Below are 19,851 nucleotides of genomic sequence, written 5' to 3' on the forward strand. Positions count from 1 at the left end.
CTTTGGTAGAATCCTTCTTAGTTTACCAATAAGTCCTTCATGCCTTTGACAAAAGACTGTGAAGCGTAAATAAAGAGCAGAACAAATTACTTGTTCTTTGAGCGATTTTTTTACTACGGGCTTTTTTTGGGAGGGGGGATATATTTTCGAAAAGCTTAGAGATCATCAGTTGTGACATGGGTCTGTATTATTTGACCGGTTTTGGGCTCATGATGACTTGCTAATTTCCCAATATTGGGAACAAAATTATTTAAAAAAGCTAGTAGCTTTGCGTTTAATTACACTCAAAAGAGCAGAAGATGACATCACAGCTTGTGAGATTTTCCATGTGTGCTGCGAAGTGATGAACCTGTAATTTTGTCGTTACCGAAATCTTAGTCTGCTTATTCCGGTCAGGTTGTCCTGTCAGACGCATTTCAACATTTCGCCATCTATGATTTCTGCAAAGTGAAGCCTTTTATTCTAGGGGGATTGCGTGTTGCTTATTGTTATCTTTGGCGGATTAATAGGCATTATAACAAAAGTTAAATTAGGCAAAAAAATATTTAACTTAATTTATAAAACATTGAATTTGGCCAAACATAATATACATGCCTTGTATATTTTCCTTTACATCTTTAATGTGGTGAAGTTAATAAAGTATGTTATTTCTCACAAAGCGCTGAGATCAATGAGATGCTCGCAGCATTTGACAGAGAGGGATTCACATCAATTTAATTCCAGACTGTATCCTATAATAATAAGCAAGCGACTGTACTATTGGAAAACAGATTGATTGCCAAAACGGGATTAGTGGCCTTTCTATGTTGTGCAAAAAACCCGAATTTGATCTAACTCGCTAACTAATACCACCGAGGCACTTCTGAGCCAGCAGTAAAGAGCAATGAAAAAATATAAATAGAGTTAATTTATTAGTTTATTTCTTTTGTCTTGCGATATGTTGTAAAACGTTATAAAGCACAATAAATAATCAAATTTATTGCAACACGCATTTAAAAATAAAACTGACAGTGTTTAAAACTGGTTGATTAGTCTATTGCACTACAGGGATTCTTGTAAGTAAATGAACAATAAAAAATCGTCACAATTCTCCAGAAATCAATGAACGAAAGAGGCACATATCATGCAAATCTACCAATTCTTTTTAGGTCTGGTTATAAAACTCGAATTATATACAAGAATATGAAAGATAAAATCAATGGTACGAGCGGGATTCGAACCCACGATCTTCGGCTTGATACGCCCGAAATCGAATCCCGCTCGTGCCATTGACGTTTTTTATCTCAACTAAAAACCTTAATTAATTGTGTAATTTACCTTTTTTTACTTCTGGTTTACTCAATCTTCCCTTTTTTGGTTTGTCTGCGTTTCTGTTTACCTTTGGGTCTGCCGCTTGAGGGTATTGATATAAGTAGAGTAGGTAGAAAAACAAAATTTTGAGATTATGTCTATTGGTCCACTCTTCAGTCCGAAAGATCACGGATATAAGCAGGGGAAGGGAGGCAAACAAGTTCACCACTATTGACGGTTGACAGACAAACACAGAGGGAATTGGCAGATTAGAATAGTGGGAAAAGACCATGCTACCCACATGCAACTCCTGTCTTTTTGGAAGAATGTTGTTACTCTGATGAAATTAAGTTTAATTTGAAGCGACAAATAAGGAAGAACAACAACTGAATATAGAGAAAATGAGTCGTGAACCTTTTCTTTGTATGGCTACTGCGTTAAGAACGGGGGTTTATAAGCAGGGAGAGGCAGGCCAACCTACCTCTTAATATGGCGAAATAACAAAACACGTCTGACAGACTAATACCAAATTGCAGTTTTTATAACACCGCAATCCTCAAACAATAATCTCACAATTTCAAACTTGTTTTGGTGGAATCGATTATGAGGTTATTCATTCTCAAGGGCATCTTCAAGCTACTATCCTACCCACTGTTACCGAATTGAATCTTCCAATATTATATTTAGAAGTAATGACTCGTTCTTCATTCATTGAACCAATGTTCAACTTCGTTGAGAAATTGCTGCAGATTTTTATTTGCAGTCTGTCACGTGCCCTTTGATAGAGTTTTCGCAAATGTATGACTAATTGGGTCAGATGGACACATGGTCTACATTGAACAGAAACTGTTACAAAAAAAGTCAATGTCAAATAAGCGGTGCGTTTCATTAGAAGTTGAATACTTGAATCAAATAGAGACATATTGCTCCGTAACTTGATCCTTAGCGTAACCAAAATGTCGATCTTGAGTAAACATACTATGAACACAACCGACAGCGCTGAGGATTGCTTGATTGATAACAAACGCCAAATAATTGCACACACCCCCTCAGTCACACTACTTAAACATTATAGGAAAATTATTCAGAAATCGTGAGATGCGGTGTGGTGTGATGTAGGTTTCAGAAAAACATTTTCTTTATCGTGCCAACGTTTCGATCTCGAACTCGCATCGGCTATCAACCAGACAACTTTTTTGCTGAAATGCAGACAACACAAGGCCCTGAAGATGATCTCAATAAAGATCGAAACGTTGGCACGATAAAGAAAATGTTTTTCTGAAACCTACATCACACCAGACCGCATCTCACGATTTCTGACTAATTATCGATTAACGGTCACTAATCACCACACACTATAGGAAAATTCGTGGCATCTGCAAGAAACTTATGTACACTCATTATATTCAAATTTTCAACCTCCTTTGATAAATATTAGCAATACAAATATTTTTTAAAACTGTACGAGGATGTACCAAGACAATATTGACAGAGACCATGCAGTAGGTAATGAAAGTAACTTCTTTTTGAAGGTTTAGGAATTCGTGATAAATTAACTTTAAAAAAAGTTTGTATTGAAATAAGGCTAAGTAAAACCTGTTTATAGGATTAGGTGAAGTATATATGCAAATTTAGAAAAAAGAATAAACCTTAGCATACCATAAACACGTCTTGGACAGTACAGTCCTGTAGTTCATCTTTTACCAAATCATGCGCGATTTATAATTGACTGTATGACGATAATTTTCTGATGCGTGATATTAAGGGAATGTAAATTTCACAGAAAATCTTCTCTCTGGGTTTTAAACCAACTTGTTGCCGCTTGGATTTATTCATTAGGCCCCGAAGATTGAAAGGTCATGCGAAAGCCGTGGGTTGATTTAGTGGGCCTGTTGCCGTACTCTACACGCCAGGGGCGTCGACGCTCTAATTGAGATTACCTATTTACAAGAAGGGTGTTACTTGGCTCGCTTTGATTTACAATTTACGGCGCTAAATCGATAAATATTGGCCGGGTCCGTGTGCGGTTTTGGATTCAATCTCCGTAAATCCCATGGCTTTGCGCTTGAAAATATAAGTAACCGTTTTGACTTTTGACTCTTCGTCCACGATACCCAGCCCTTCTGTCCCACAGGGATTATTTTATTTCATTGACCGGGTTTTCATCACATAGGGAAGTAAACCGGCGTAAGCATAACCAGACGTTTATAAATGTTAAACTCGTCGTTTATACAAAAACATACGAACAAATGTAATGTGAAATTAAATATGGTAAAACAAAAATGTTGCTCAGATTTTTTAAATTGTTCAGACTTATGATCATTACGCGACACCATCTGCTTTTATGTACATACCTCTTAGACAATATTAGAGTTGACTTTTGCATTCTATAAAACTCCACTGTAACTTCTTAACAAAGGTTCTGTACGTGGAAGACGTAAGGATTAAGGATTTCTAATATAGTTGCCATAGATTTTCCCTAATTTCTGTACAAATACTGTATGTGGGATTTTCTTGATGTGGCACAAAGTTCTTTTTTACAAATGAAAGCGGGTCCTTTCAAATACTCTCCACTTAATTCTTAATCTGACAAGTAAGAGAGGTTCTGTTGAATCCGATAAGGGTCAGATTATACTGGACACTGTTCTCTGACCATGATAGTACCTCAGCGTAGTGGGGATGGAACAATCCTTCATATCCTTTATACCTACTCCCTTCGCGTTGTTTGCTCAAGATACAGCAGTACCATCCTGGTCCACCTTACAGTTGCTTTATAAGACATGTCAGATGTATTGCAGACTGGTGTAGACAATGAAAAAAATGAAGTTAAATGAAAGGAAGTTCGTCCATGTTACATTTAAACTCCGAAGCAAAAATACCGTTCCGACCCCCAGATCAACTAAAAACAAAATGCTACAACCGATACAGAACTATGGAGAGTATCCTTCCAATATCCAACGTCTCCAACCCTTTCAAACCAAAGTCCTTAGATCCATTGTAAATTCCCATAATACTTTCCACAACGACCCGAAAATCCTATTAATCAATAAATCCAATGATTAACTCCTGAACTTATACCGTTTCACAATAAACTTTCTCTTACCTCGATATTCTTTCCTAAGCCATGTCCAACAGGTCCCATTCCTACAACCCTTTAAGGCATTTTAAGAAAAAATGGCCTCGCGACCTCCTTTATGCGGAATAGGTTGTGACCCTCTTTTAGTAAAGTGAATGGATGATCATATCAGTTATATACTCCCCTCAATGCGGCTAGGTAAATATGTAAATAGTCGTAAGTGTTTCTATGTATCTTCAAATCTCATATTGAACACTGCTATGGATAGTGTAATACCTGGAGAAACCCGTCAGAGAGGTAGCTGTGAATTATGAGAGGGTACTCAGGGGGCATCATAGGTGGAGAGAAAGATGACCGTGAGCTGAACAGCAAACCCGGTTTCCGAACACTGCTTGTAAAGAATGTTGCAAATATGGAGGCAGTAGATCCTCTGCTGCCATATAGGCTCAACCGTGCCTTGAAGCCAGTAATGAAGGACTGCCTCTTCCATCAACTGAATTCGTAAATGTGGAGAATGGTCGACCTAAGGGTAAATGGGATCGACCTTGGGGCGCAACTTTAGAGATGAGCTTTCTTGCTCTTCATATCGACCCAGAAAACCCGTGTTCCTCAAATGAAGGCTATATTTTACTAATCTGTGCTTCAACTGTCAACATGCGCCAACAGTTAGACTTGAGGTTCGCCAACAACACTTTCTCTCCGGTGCATTGTAATTCCGTATCAATCGATATTTCATATTCACCCCGTGCTATCGGAGCTACCTAGGCTTGCTCTTGTCTCAACAGTGGATATCATCCAAATCCAGATGATGGCAGTGCAATTACCCTACGAAACAATAATCACAGCAAACTTCTCCTCGCTCCAAAATCGTTGGTCATCGCCAATATGGATGGTATCGAAGTGGTTGTATTGTTCAGGATCTTAAGGGAGCACCCGTGAGAGTCCGTGTGGTCATTAAAATGCCGGAAACTCCTGGCACTGAAAACTCTGAATGGTACGCCTCTGTTGAAAGAGGCTGGACCAATACTCATGCCAACCGATAGCCTGCCTGCTCTAGTGTGTCGGTTCCTCTTGAGGGTTGCGGATTTGTAGGGACCAAGAATTAATGCTTTGCGAAAGGTAAAGACATTATTGCACGGGGCACCGACTCGGATTGGGGCAGTAGTGTAAGTGCTGGATTAGACCAGGCTCGAAGTATAATTTAAGATATACGGATCTTTTGATTGATCAACCTAGTCCGAAAACTCATTTCGTAAAATGACGTATTTCGCCATCTTCATTGTTGGGTCTATCTAATTATAAATTATAATAATAATCTCAATTTATAAAAAATAAAACGTAAAAGCAGATGTTAGATTGATTATACAACAAATAAACGAAATATAAATAATTTTTTTAATGAATTTGATCCTCTTTCAATTAAAATGATATTACTTCTGGCTGTAGCAGAAAGGCAATTTCTTTTTCGTCCCTCTCGGTTAAAAAATGACTGGTTTTATACAGAAAGGTTACAAATATTTGATAAGAGAATGAAGAACGACTCTTTTGAATTTCTATAAAACCCTAACATTTAATTAATTTTATTTAGTTCGAGCTGAAATATTTCAATCTAATATTAATTAAACTTCGAAAATTATGTTATACATTTAATTATGAGCGGTGAAAGGTAATATTGTGATGTTTTGAAAGTAAGGGAGCTAGATCAAAAACAGAAAATCAACTTTTATTAATTTATGTGTATTAACCGTCATTGAAAAAGTTTGAATATAATTATTTTTATGCACCATCGATTTAACTTCGAATTTTTTTAGTACTAGAATTACAAGCAACTAAAGATAATTTTTTGCCCAATCATAAATAAATGAACCAACTCAAATTAATTTTGTAATAATGTAAAATTAAATTAACTTCATTTAGTTTTCTTTTCGATATTTTTATTAAATATTCCAATTAATTATTCTTTTTATTTAAAGTTTTTCGTTGAGATGAAAAACTAGTGTACCGAGCTTATTATTGAGCTTATTTTTATTAAGCTTTAATTAAACTTATGTATCTGATTCAAAAAATTTTGACGAGTGATCCGTATTCATAAAAATAGTGCATGAAACCCTTTCAAATACTTTTTTAATAATTTGAATTTTCCCGGCTTATTTAAAAGTCATACTTGTCTGAAATGTTTTTCTGTTTAAATTATATTATTATATAATTGCATATGTACAGATCCATCGCTGTTTTGAACAGATCAAGCTATGACGTCCTTTCTGGCGCAATAAAATAAATCAGGAATGGGGGAAGTCAAGTTCAAAGCCGTGTACTTATATAAAAGGGATTTCTTCTTTTGTCAGTCCTAGCTATGACAGCGGAAAAGGGAATGGCGTGGAATTGTGTATACGGTATGTGGTGGTGAGTGTTCCTGATGTCATTAGCCTTTGTGGCAACCCTGTCGCAAAGGGCTCAGTGGCAGACGCAAATGTCCTCTACAACTATGCCATCGCCCAAAAGGGCAATTTCTTGATAGTATCTCTCTCCTCCCTCATGTCCAAAAGGAGAGGTTTCATAACAAAATGATTTGAATATTTGAAGGAGAAAGGTTTTTGTGAAATATGGTTTTTAATCAAGTTGGAAGTTTGAGTATATTAAACTTTTATTTGATTTCAAATAGAGGGTCTTAAATTATATAATTTAATTGTCAAGTTTTATTTTTGAAAGTAAATCAACCCATTTACCACTCCATGTTAGGCCATAACAATTGTTGTTTTGGTTTTAAACATCTACAAATTTGTTAAATTGTTGTGGGGCTGTAATTTTGTTCATTTTAGTCTGCTTATCCTCGCAGTTTTAGATACATGAACAAAAGACAGTTCCTCACTGAAGATGGCTCAATGCCGAAACGAGTTTGAGAAGTTCAACACCTGCAGTTGTTACCTACCAACTTACCCAATGCCGGTTCAAAATTAAAAACAAAGTTGTGTAAAAGTTATTACGTGCTTATTAAATCGTTCAAATCTTGAATGTAAATAAATGTATAAAGAAAATGAAAGTTTAAATAAAATAGTAAAATGATGAAAGAGGGGTGAGTGGTTCTACTCACATATTTTAATAACATTTTTAATTTAAACAACTACATTTTAAGATCTGTGAGTAGAACGATCATTTACATAAACTGATAAATCTTGTTTATCATAAAAAAAGTTAAAAAAAAATTACATACAGAAATTCTTCAGTATGTATGCGTGAATGAATTAGCGATAGTTTCGGGGGTTTCTTTGTTCAAAGGATCAAAACGTTTTTGTCGTTTAATCGTACATGAATAATGGATTGGGGCAGATCCAAGGTGATATATAATCATGCAAGTGGGAAATTAAAGGCATGCTATCGAGAATGCAGACGGCGATTTTTTTAAATCATATATGTGCCTTTTCCCTTATCCCGTATTGCTAGATTATATGATCTTCTAAAGAATTTATACAAAAATAAAAGATGATTCAGTCTACTCACACTCAACCGGTATAGCTTCGTCTCTTTATTTCCTTTGTGTCCTTTTCTGTAAAAAGACAACAAACATTTAAAAACATAAAAATTAGAAATATTTCTCAGTAATTTTTATTCTTGCTTAATAAATTTTTTGTACATTTTATGAATGAATAACAGGGAAATATCAATCTTGTCGGGTTTATGGTAATAAAAATCAAATCAACTATAATGACAACTACGTAATAGTGTACAATCTAATCAAACAGAAAATAAAAGTCATCAATTCATAATTACGAGTATTCAGTTCTAGACTTGGACAGCTGTTTCTAGGGGGGGGGGTGATTTATAGTGGTGATTGATTATTTTCAATGGTCTTAATGAGATTTTGATATTGGTTTAATTAGATCACTTGGACCACTAGATGTCCAAAGCTTTTCGCCTTGACATTTTGATGCAAAAATGAAATGCCAATCATCAAATTATTATTTCATTTTTATGCACATAATTTATTATAATTAACAAATAATTATTCATTGTTACCTTAGTTTAAAACGCAAGAAAATTGTTTTTAGTATTCAATAATATTAGCAAATCTTGATTAAATGAAGAATTATAAAAATGTTCGGGAAAAATGTGTTTAGAGCACACCAAAGAAAGGTGGTTAAATCATTAAATACCGTGAATATTTACTGAAAATTGATTCTTTGCTGGTCATTAAGAATGTTACGTATGTTGAGTCATCTGAAGGCTGTTCGAAATAATGTAGCTTTTCTTGTTTCATTTGCAAATTATTGAACACAGTGATGTTTTGTTGCCCAATATGAGAGTCGTTGAACGCTGAGAATTTTCATTGCCTCATCATTACGTGTCATTAAGTCATTAAGTACGTGAAGTTATGTTGACTTATTTGTAAGGCGTTCAAATAACGACGTTTTATCTTAGGTCGATTGAGAATTATTAAACACTGCTGTGTTTTGTACGGCCAATAAGACGATCAATGAATATTGTGACGTTTCATGAATATTGTGAATGGATGAGACGTTAAGTATGATTATTGTGATAATGATTGTATGAACTACACGTCATTAAAATATAGTGAATAAATGGAAGGTACTTCCTATTATACAGGAGGGCGTCGGAGACGAGGAGCCAAACAGTTTTACAATACTTCTTTCAAACTATTTTCAGTTAAAAATCCATGGGCTGTGTCCAGATTCGAACCCAGGACCATTAGCGTGGATAGAAATACGAGTTGACCCCCCCTCTAGTAACTTGGCCACCAACGATCACGACGGATCACCAACGGAGGTCATGAAGTACGTGAAGTTATGTTGCTTAATTTGTAAGTTGTTGAAAACGCGAACACTTTTTCAAACACAAAACACTTTTTCTTGGATCATTTTCAAATTATTATACATTTTAAGGTTATTTTTCATTATAAGAAGCTGAGACGCTTGGTACCAGTGTGAGAATCATTTAAAGTTCTGATTCTGGAAGTCATTGAAGTTTGATGCTTCATCAGATCAACATAAAGTGTTGCTTAACATTATGATGTCATTTGAATCAATTGATCATCTTAACAATTTCAGGAACAGAACATTTAGAAGGAACATTTGGTCAGCAAATGTGACTTATGTTGGGTTTTCTGCGAGCTGTTGAAAATACTGACTTCTTTTCTTAGGCCATTAGCAAATTATTGAACATTGTGGGCTTTTTGACCGATATGAAAGTCATTGAACGTTGTGGAAGTTTGTTGACCAATTTGTATCGTTCAACATTGTATATTTTCATTGGAAACTGAGAATCATTGAACATTGTGATGTTGTCTTGTGACAGCATAAGCATCCTTTTTAAAAAGGTAGTTCCTATTCACATTAGTTGTTTTGCAACGATCCGGATTTCGAGCCTTTTAGCTCATCATCAGGTTGAAGGACTTCTACAACCACGTCTCTCGACATGAATTGCCAAAGTGAACCCGCTGATACCTCCGCCAACGCGACGTTCCAATTAGCAGCTGATTTTTTTAATGGCGCTCAATTTGAACTTGTGAAACGCGGAAATTATAACACATATAAATATTATGCTAGTAAATACTTAATATTATTAAATTACTATAAAAATAATAACAATTAAAATAATTAGTTTAATTATTTGGATGTTTGATATTATTTATGTACATATTTAAAACGGGAGGTAGATCAAAATCTGTTATATTATTAATACATTTATCACCATGTTCAATTTTAATTATTATTTTTTAATTTCAAATTTCTCAAACCAATCTAATGCCATTTGCAAACTAATGAAACATTGTGATGTTTTTTCGTAGGCCATGTGCCGGGAACATAGTGAGTGTTTGATCATAATGGCTTATATTATTTAAATGTCAGTACACAATTGAAACATGATTTTCCATTTTTTTATATTGTTTTTCAAATTGGTTTTGAACAATTTATATAGGAAGTAGAAGTCGTTTTTGTATTTAACATAATCTTGTTACTATTATAAAATATGATCATATTCGAAAAGCTTAAATTTCTCGTTACTCTAATGGCATATAACATACAATATCGTTAAATATAATTCAGTGACTATGCTATAAGCGGAAATTGGAAAAAAATCCTGAAAAAAGTACGCGATCTCAACGACGCCAAGTACCACCTACCGAATCGAAGTTTATCAGGGATGAATACGTCTCATTGGGGTTGGCGACAATACCGCCAACTCAGCTGTAACCATTCCAAAACTCTTTCCTGTGTGGAATACGTCCAAGAGTTTTATTTTAGCGTTTCCTTTTTTAATAACAATTTTTTAGAAACTTTATGTCAAACGACCTTTTACCCGGTTAGTCTAAGGCCTTTCAACGAGCGGAAACTTAAATTAAGACACAGGCCAAGGTGGTTCCAAGGAATGAAAAGCGTCCTTTCGGAACATAAAATGCATTTCTGCGGTTTCATGAGAATCCGCTCTTTAGAAGAGGTTCAAATAATTTTTTAAGAAGAAATAAGCCTTTTGGTGTATCTTGTCTTGATGAGCTAGTAACTTGCCATACTTTTCAAAAAAATTATTCTTTTTATGTATATTCTGTGTCAAAAATGATCTTTTAAAGGAAACATTTTCTGCAACCCTCCAACGCGAGAGGAATCGGTCTGTAAAGATTTCATGGCCTAAACAGGAAACAAAGGTTAAAATTTAAGCTCAATCAGAAATCTCCTAAAAGTTGTATTTTCTTACATCTCGGTGCACTTTTCTCGAAAACCGTTCATAATGCACTTAAACCCAGATATATCGTATATTCAATGGGTCCAAAAATAAGTACGATATATTGAAATGTTCACTGTATCGAGAGGAAAAATGAAAAATACGTTATATCGCAAGTGTTAATGTTTTTAGTGTATTGTATATTTTTTTTGATGGTGTCATCCTGATTTTGTGTGGTTCTCCATGATGGGTAGGAAATGAATTGTCTTTTCGGTCTGATATAAACCATCTTAAGTGTTTTTTTTAATATAAAGTGGTTTTTCCATTTTTATAAGTACAGAAGTGGATGTCTGGACGACTGTGGACGTGGCGAGTAGTCTGTCAATAATGGTTTTTCCTGGCGTAATAAATGCTTAATGTGGAAGTACATGTAAATGTACATTAAGCATTTATTACGCAGCATTTATTATTATTTATTAAGCATTATTATATATATATATATATGTAAAGAAAGTTTTCATTTTTTTATATGTACATATTTCTGATTTTTGATTGCATTACAAATTATTTAAACATGTGCGGTCTAATGCTAATTTAATAGTGTGAATTGCCCCGAACACGTTTTCATCCACGATTGATTCCGTTAAATACTGAATTTCTTTGCCCCTTTACGACGTCGTCTGTTTCAGCTAAAATTTTTGTCGTCGTTAAGCATTCCTGTAACTGCATCGACAAAATTAACGAAGTCCAGAAAATTGGCGGTATTTTCTTCATATTGTAACAAGAGATGACATCCGCTGGGGGGGACTTGGATTTCATTTTCCGGTTCCATGGACGATATCTGTGTGACGTCTGGAGAGTAAAAGTAAGTTATTAGCGCGAATGGAGTGGGTTCAACCCCGCCCCGAGGAATATCGAATACTCTGGGGGAGTGAATGTGACCAGACTTCTATGTTTGTGGCGATATATATGTTATGTATTGTATGTTGTGTATCTATTCTTAAATTGACAACCTAAGGTACTAACAAGAGGCTAGCTTTTTAAAATAACGACGTAATATACATGTAAAAGCAGAGAGTCAGTAACCAGATCGAGATGCTCAAATGGCTGCAGTTCAATACAAAATACGCGAGAAAGACAGGAAAGAGAAGGAATAAACGCGGAGGGCCGGCGATGACCTCAGCTGTTTGTCGGCCCATAAACCTTCCACTTTATATATATATATTGGTATTATTCTTATTGGTAAGCAAATAGTAAAATTGACTGAATTGTAACAATCAATAAAACCGTTTTTTGGTCGCCGTTTTTAATTTATGGCTTTTATCATTAATAATCACGATTGACATTGAAAAACGAACGTCACTGAATAAAAGTAGTCCATATTCCTTCAAAAACTCTTTTCAACGAGATTCCTTGTAAAAACTTTATGAAATGTTATCTTGACAGGTAAAATTATGAAAATGCTAAGAAAATGCAAAGACAAACACGCAACTGTATCATGAATATGAAACACATACAGTGAAAACTGAGGTTCCGCAAAGAACAAATGAACAAAAACGCTCATCTTTCTTTCCATAAATATTTATAGCGTAGTTAATTACACGTTAGTTATTTGTCTAACATTACTTCTATTGGATAGAATAAGTTGTATAACTTTCAATCTGTAAATTGACAGATGGGACGCGACATTTCCTCAATTGAAACCGGATTAATCAAAAGTCATTTGACAATTTATTTAGTTTTTCAGGCCGTTGGACGATTCGTCCACCTTTATTGAAATCCTGACTGCAGAAATGATGAGAAATACCTTTATTTTAAATTCGCCACCTCGCCTGTTGGCTCTTACTTTCACTCCGTTTGCTTTTTCATTGCTGAACAGCATCGACTTGGGCGGTTCTGAGGCCGGAATACGAATTTTGTGCTCAAGGTGGATTCAAATCACGTACTCAATTTAAAGAATTCGGCACAACAAGGGAAATGACACTGGAACCGGTTGTATTTGTGATTAAAAAAAAGGAAAAACGAAAAGTGATTTCCCTTTACCTTCGCGATCTCTATGACCCAATGCAAATACATGTTATGATTAAAATGCCAAGTAAGAAAAAAAAGACGAACTATTGTAAATATCATGCCTGTCTAGACCATTGCTATATTGCATAATATGTTATAAAACATACTAACAATTTTGACGTTTTTAGCTTTTGAAATTATTCAGCTAACTTAAAAGTGTCCCAAGAAATTCAGTAGGTAAATAACAAGGGGAACTTGACTAAGTTGACTAAGTCGATTAACTTAAAAAAAAGAAAAGAAAGTTGTTATACGTTTTGTGTACCCTCGAAATAATACTGAATACAATTTTTTTTTGGATAAAACAAAGATGTACGCCTTTGAAATAAATGCCTCCGATTTTTGTCGAAAATCACGAAAACTTTGTAATGCTTCCACCAATCCATGAAAAACTTTAGAGCGCTTTATAACCCCATAACCTGCACGTAATTGCATAAACATGGCCTCCGTAAATAAATCAAAACTGGAGGTATAAAATAAAGTTTGAGGTGGTTTTGTTGATTTCGTCCTCATTTTTCTCACTTACAATGCCATAAAAACCAGGCATTTTTGTATATGCTAAAAAAGAGAAATACAGCTTTAACAACAGTATAAAACCGGGAAAATGGGATAAAATGCAGAAAAGTAATGAATTTTTAAGTGGGTCACTGGATATTAGAAAGAAAAACATTTTGGTATAAAAATTCTTAATTAAGGGTTCAATGTTCAAATAGAAAAACGATACGTTTTGTGAAATAATGAGGGTTAGAAAGACAACCAGAAAATTGATATTTTCCACATAACCAGAAACCGCCAATTAAACGACGATTGGCTCGTAGGGCTATATCACTAATGGCCACAAGAAGAACCCTAGATAAATCTTAGCTACTAAAACCAAATGGCGTATTGGACATACGTGGCAGTAATAAAACCAGTTATTTTGAAATGTTCAGTTACAAGAAAATTAAAAAAAATGTAAACCCTTTAAGATTGAATATGATGTTACTGTTTTTGATTCGGACAAAGAATTTTTTAAGAATGCTATAAGACGAACAAAAACGTTTTATATGGAATTATATACCAGGGTGCCCTTTTTAGATGCCCTGGCTGAATTTCTCTTGAACCCCTCAAGCTATTAAATAAATTAGTCTAGGTTCAAATTTTTACCTTTTTGGTAAAAAAAAATTAAACAGGGTACCTGGCCCAGTTCAACTTCAAAATTTCAAGCACGGCCATTTACATCCTGATATATCAATCAACAATCAATTTAAAGGATTGTTTTACGCTGAAAACAATGGATTGACAAGTATTTCTATCCTCTGCCGAAGTTCTTCAACTAAGGTTGATGATTGGCGAAGACACTATTTTTTAAATGGCCTCACAGAAAATAGTCAAGTGGAGTTGAATCGGGTAACCGAGGAGGCCAACAGATCGGGCCATGACTTATCCACCTATCCCGGAAGTGGCACATCTCTAATTTTATTTTTTGAAAAACCTAAAATCTTTCCATCATTTTGGACAGATGAATTTGGATTTTTGCAAACATACAGTAAAATATTCAGCTCCTTGTGGAACTTTGTTTTCAAAGCAAAAAATCCCTTAAAATGATCAGCATATAGCGTCGTATTTGCAATTTTGATGTTGAACTGGGTTTGATTTACAAAAAATGGTAAATATTTGAAACTAGACTAAAAAATATTAGCACTTTTTTTAAATTTTTTTTTTAATAGAGTCATTGGTTCAAGAGAAATTAAGCCGGGCCATCTACAAACGACACCCTGCTGTATATGATATACACCCTCAAATAAAAACTTTAAGGACTGCGGGAATTTTGAGTTTTTTTACATACTCTACTAATGACAAATTATTTAACTATTCTAATGAAAATAATACATTTTACAGAACGATTAAACATTTTTTCTTGCGCCAGTTTTCTAAATAAAGATTTTTTTAAAGAATACTTCTACTAGGTTGACTAAGTAGGGCCACACTTCAGCCAATCTAGTAGAAGAATTTAAAAAAAGTAATACTTCCCTAAATTAGAAAAACACAACAAAACCCATATACACAAGTGAAAACATATAGTAAGACTTCAACAACAATAAAATTCACTGCAGAAACTGAGCACAACAACAGTAAAAACAACATTGATCTATTACAAAACCCTCTCTGGATCGACCATCCCAAATCCAAACGGTATGAATTCAATCATAATCTCGACATGCTCTCTATGGTTCTAACAAATATCATCTTTCAATAATAAATTTTAGCAGGCGTCGGAGGTCGCAGTGTTTAGAACGTTGACAAAGCGACACATCACGTACCAACATACTCTTTTTTGACAGAAAGCACCTGCGAAAGGACCTCCGATGTTGCGAACCCCCTTAAAAAAGTTCAAGATAATCAATTTCTAAAACTTCCATTTCTGTGGAGATTATTGAAAAGGTTTCAGTGTAAAAAAATCACTGGGTTCTACAGCTAGTGGCTCATGTAAAATGATATTTGAATATAAATGTAAACAACAATGACGTTTACAATATGCAAAACATAAATTATGCAGTTGTAAATCACAAATAAAGGGTTAACAACTTATTTAACAGTTAACATCGTTTTTAATTGATACATATTGTAATCATTAATATGCAAACCTATCAATTCGATTTATTCACTACCCAGATTTCCAGTGAACTTGTTTTTTAAATTCACTAATTTCGTGGTCCGCTTGACGAATTAATATATTACAATTAATTAAGGTTTTTTAGTTGAGATAAAAAAAGTCAATGGCACGAGCGGGATTCGAACCCACGATCTTCGGCTAGATACACCGATGCTCTACCACTTAAGCTATCGTGACCTCGATCCACTCGGACACTAACTTCCCATCTCAACCCCACCTTTTGAATTTTCCCTCCTTTTTGTCATTTTTCAAATGTCGTGTGATCGGATTGGATTCTCGACGACAAATGAAATGGCCACGGAGAGCTTTAGTGAAGTGTACTTCATTTTAAATCATTAAATTCACTAATTTCGTGGTTCGCTTGACCAATTAATATATTACAATTAATTAAGATTTTTTAGTTGAGATAAAAAAGTCAATGGCACGAGAGGGATGAGCTCAAGTGGTAGAGCAGCGGCGTATCTAGCCAAAGATCGTGGGTTCGATTCCCGCTCGTGCCATTGACTTTTTTATCTCAACTTAAAAAAACCTTAATTAATTGTGTTTTTTAAAGTTGACGTTTGTTGATCAGGGTGATATTTATTACTCTTTTTTTTTGGTGAAAAATAGACTAATGATAACACTTTAATTAAATGTTTCAATTATTTTTTAATGTAAGGTTTTGGTTGAATTGAAAAATTTACGGTCACGAGCGGGATTCGAACCCACGACCTTCGGCTGAATACGCCGCTGCTCTAATCACTTGAGCTATCGTTTCAACCAAGACCTTACATAAAAAGAATAATTAATTGAAAGAAGTAATTTAGTCAATCAGACCACTAAACAGAATGGACTTTATTTAAAATTTAAAAAATCGCTACTGAAACTAATTTATTTTCACTACGGAATTGAAGATTTCTTTTATTTGTTTATTAGTATACCAGTCTTTTAATCAAACAATTACGGAAAAATTAACGATGGTTTAGTCTGAATTAGGGCTGGGAATATGTACGTGAAAAAAATGAGAAGGTGAGAAGATGGGTGAGATGAGAAGGCAAATCTCCGGATGTTTTCATGTTTTGATTTGTACAATCTCGTTTTATAGTAGCCAAACTATTCTAAAAATTCTTGGAGCCCGAAAGAAGGCTTGTTTGTGACTCATAATATTATTTGTTTATAAAATCCATTAGATTTCGTGGTCCGATTGACCAAATAACATCTTTCAATTAATTAATCTTTATGTAAGGTATTGGTTGAAATGAAAAAGTTAGTATCATGAGCGGGATTCAAACCCACGACCTTCGGCTAAATCGGCCGCTGCTCTACCACTTGAGCTATCGTGACTTTTGGACTTGTTTATAAATATGGTTTTTTTTCAAAGATGGATTATTTTATCTACAACTCATTTCAACTCGATTGACTATTTATGCTAGATTTAAAGTTTGGCCTGGTCGGGTCCTGATTTAACTTTGTAATACATTGGACAATGAGTATTATATCATAATCAGATTCCACAATACCTGAACAAATCACTAATTATTTGAAAACGAGGGACCTAGGGATAAATAATAATAGAAGATAATAATTTTCATCAACCAAACGTTGAAGGGTTAAAAATGAAAAGTGGTTTTATATCATGTGGTCGTCAGTCATTAGTCTAAAAGACATAATTTTTTAACGACTGGGTTTATCTTTAGCTGGTGAATCGTAAAAGGAAACTTCATTCATGAAAAGCAATTCTGTGTTCATTCGAACCAAAATTACTAGTTAATTGTATAAATGTATAACTTTTTGTTTATATTGGCATAATAATTATGTTATAATTTATATGTTTTATATATTATAATTTATTCAGGCAAGACTAGACCTTTGTTAAAATTGGCCGTTTCAAAACACTATTAGTTGTAAGATTTAGAGGTTATTAGAGGAAATACGCTGAATAAATTAAACATCAAATTATAATGAAGACGAGATTTTATCGATTTGCAACATTCCTGTGAGGAATGTGCCCTTATCGAATATCGGAAATTGTTTGAAATAGCGAGGAGTTCAGGGAAAGAAATAACTCTGATACTTATAAGAAAGAGCGATTAGAACAGTTTAGTAAATTAGTTATACACTCGGTATTAGATGGCAAATCTTAAATCTAGAGAACTATTGCATCTTAGGCATACGCCTATCAGAGTATCACCCGATAAACATATCGTTTGGTCATTGGTATATCCGATGTGTCATAGATTCATAGCAGTAAAAAATAAATATGATAAGTTACTTTCAGATTTTTTTGTATTTTGATTACTTTATACTAGTATGATGTATAAATAACTCATATTTTTAAATGTAATATTGATATATATTTCATTTTGGCTTTCCTAAACGTCCAAAACTGGCAGTTCTGAGCAGAAATTTTTATTTAATTTTTGTACTATATTTTATTTATTTATTTATTTTTTTTTTAACGAGGGTTCGCAACAGCAGAGATCTTATAAACCCTCAGGGTGCTGGTGTTTTTGAAAAAAAAAGCCCATTTGTAAATATGTCGGGTTCGAATGCAGGGCCACTGGATTCGAACCCGGGACCTTTTCCTTACAGGGATGAGCGCCATGTCAACGCCTAAACCGTTGCGGTCACCGATGCCCCATTTTGTTGTTTTTTTAATAAAAATTACGTTCATTATTTGTATATTTTGATTAGATACAATAATTCATGTTAGTAGACTGGATAGACTCAAATATCTCGAAAAAATGCCCTAGCCCTAGACCTATTGAGTTGTGATAAAAAATAATATTTCTAAAAAAATTTATTGTACTTTCTGATAATTTCTCTCAAAATTAAAGTATAAACAAATTTTATTAATACAGTATTGTTGTATTTCTTATCTTATGCTTTCTCCCCAATTATGAGAGAACAATTAAATAAATTTTGTATTGATATATTTTATATTTTGGATTGATTATACAATCAAGAAAACCATTGTATTAAAAAATATTTCTGAGCAGAAGTTGATTTTTTAAATTTTTTTGTTTGTTTATTGCAAAAAACATTTATTAAACGTATTTCTTAACTGTAGTGCAATAAGTAATAGAAGGTACTGCCTTGAAAAACCGCCCTTGACCAAGTAAGTTTTGATGAAAATAACTATATTTCTATATTTTTTTATTGTACTTTCTTAATAATTCCCAATTTGGCTACAATTGTATAGTTAAATAAAATATTTAAATGTAGTATTAATTTTTTAAAATTTTGATTTTATTAAAGCTCTAGCAGTTGCTTATAATCCATTGTCAAAAAAAAATAATAATAAATAAATAAATCAACAAATAATTAATTAAAAAAAAAAAAAAAAAACTTCATAGCCAATGTGTTAATAAGTATTTTTTTTAAAATTTTTGACGTTCTATTTTCTATTTCTTTATTTTTCTTTCAAAAATTACATTAATAATATGTATGCGTCGATTAAGCGCAAATATTGATGTTATTGTTGACTCGACAGACACGAAAAGGCTAGACGAAGAATGTCTTCTTTATGTTTATATCTTTCTTTAGCACTATTTATAATTTTTTCTCTCGATAAAGATTTTATCTACATATCTGTTTATTAATTTCACGGTGAAGCGATAAATGATTGTAGGAGATGAAGTTAAAAAATGGATAAAATTGAAAAATGAAGGTATTAGTTGTCAAATTAGCTTTTATTTGTCTATTGCAAATACCTGTGTCTTTTCGGTGAATCGTGTTAGCCAGGACATCCATGAGACGTGCTGAATCGAAGAGACATCCGTTCGTAAAGGGTTCGACACGACGACTGAGGGCGAGGGCGAACTGAGTTCCCACCGGCGATTAGGGTGCGCGGACCACCCTCCCCGTACTGTCGGAGACCACCTCTAACCATCTATATTATATCTCGTCTCTATTCCATGGCATCGCCTGGGCCTACTGTGGATAAATTATCGGTTTCGATCCGAGCACGCGACTGTGCCCGTTTCACGACCGCGGCCGGTTATTGCGGGGGTGAGTTTACGACCAATTTTCTCTTCCTCGTTAAATTTCACGTTTAGTTAAAGCTGATAACTGTCTATATTCTGGTTTTGGAAATGGGATAATCGTT

General features: G+C 34.0%; 1 protein-coding gene across 2 annotated transcripts in view; it reads right to left on the reverse strand.

The window, feature by feature from the left end:
* Positions 1-19,539, reverse strand: part of LOC106669329 (igLON family member 5-like) — a 123,472-nt gene extending 103,933 nt beyond the window's left edge. For both annotated transcript variants that reach the window (XM_024227155.1, XM_014398734.2), the window contains exons 1-2: positions 19,457-19,539; positions 7,865-7,910 (exon numbers count right to left, since the gene is read on the reverse strand). The gene's annotated coding sequence lies outside the window, so the exon portion shown is untranslated. The remainder of the gene's footprint in view (positions 1-7,864; positions 7,911-19,456) is intronic.
* Between the last annotated feature and the right edge of the window lie 312 nt (positions 19,540-19,851).

The sequence above is a fragment of the Cimex lectularius genome, unplaced genomic scaffold, assembly GCF_000648675.2.
Source record: "Cimex lectularius strain Harlan isolate CLEC.00 unplaced genomic scaffold, Clec_2.1 scaffold35, whole genome shotgun sequence".
Taxonomy (NCBI): domain Eukaryota; kingdom Metazoa; phylum Arthropoda; class Insecta; order Hemiptera; family Cimicidae; genus Cimex; species Cimex lectularius.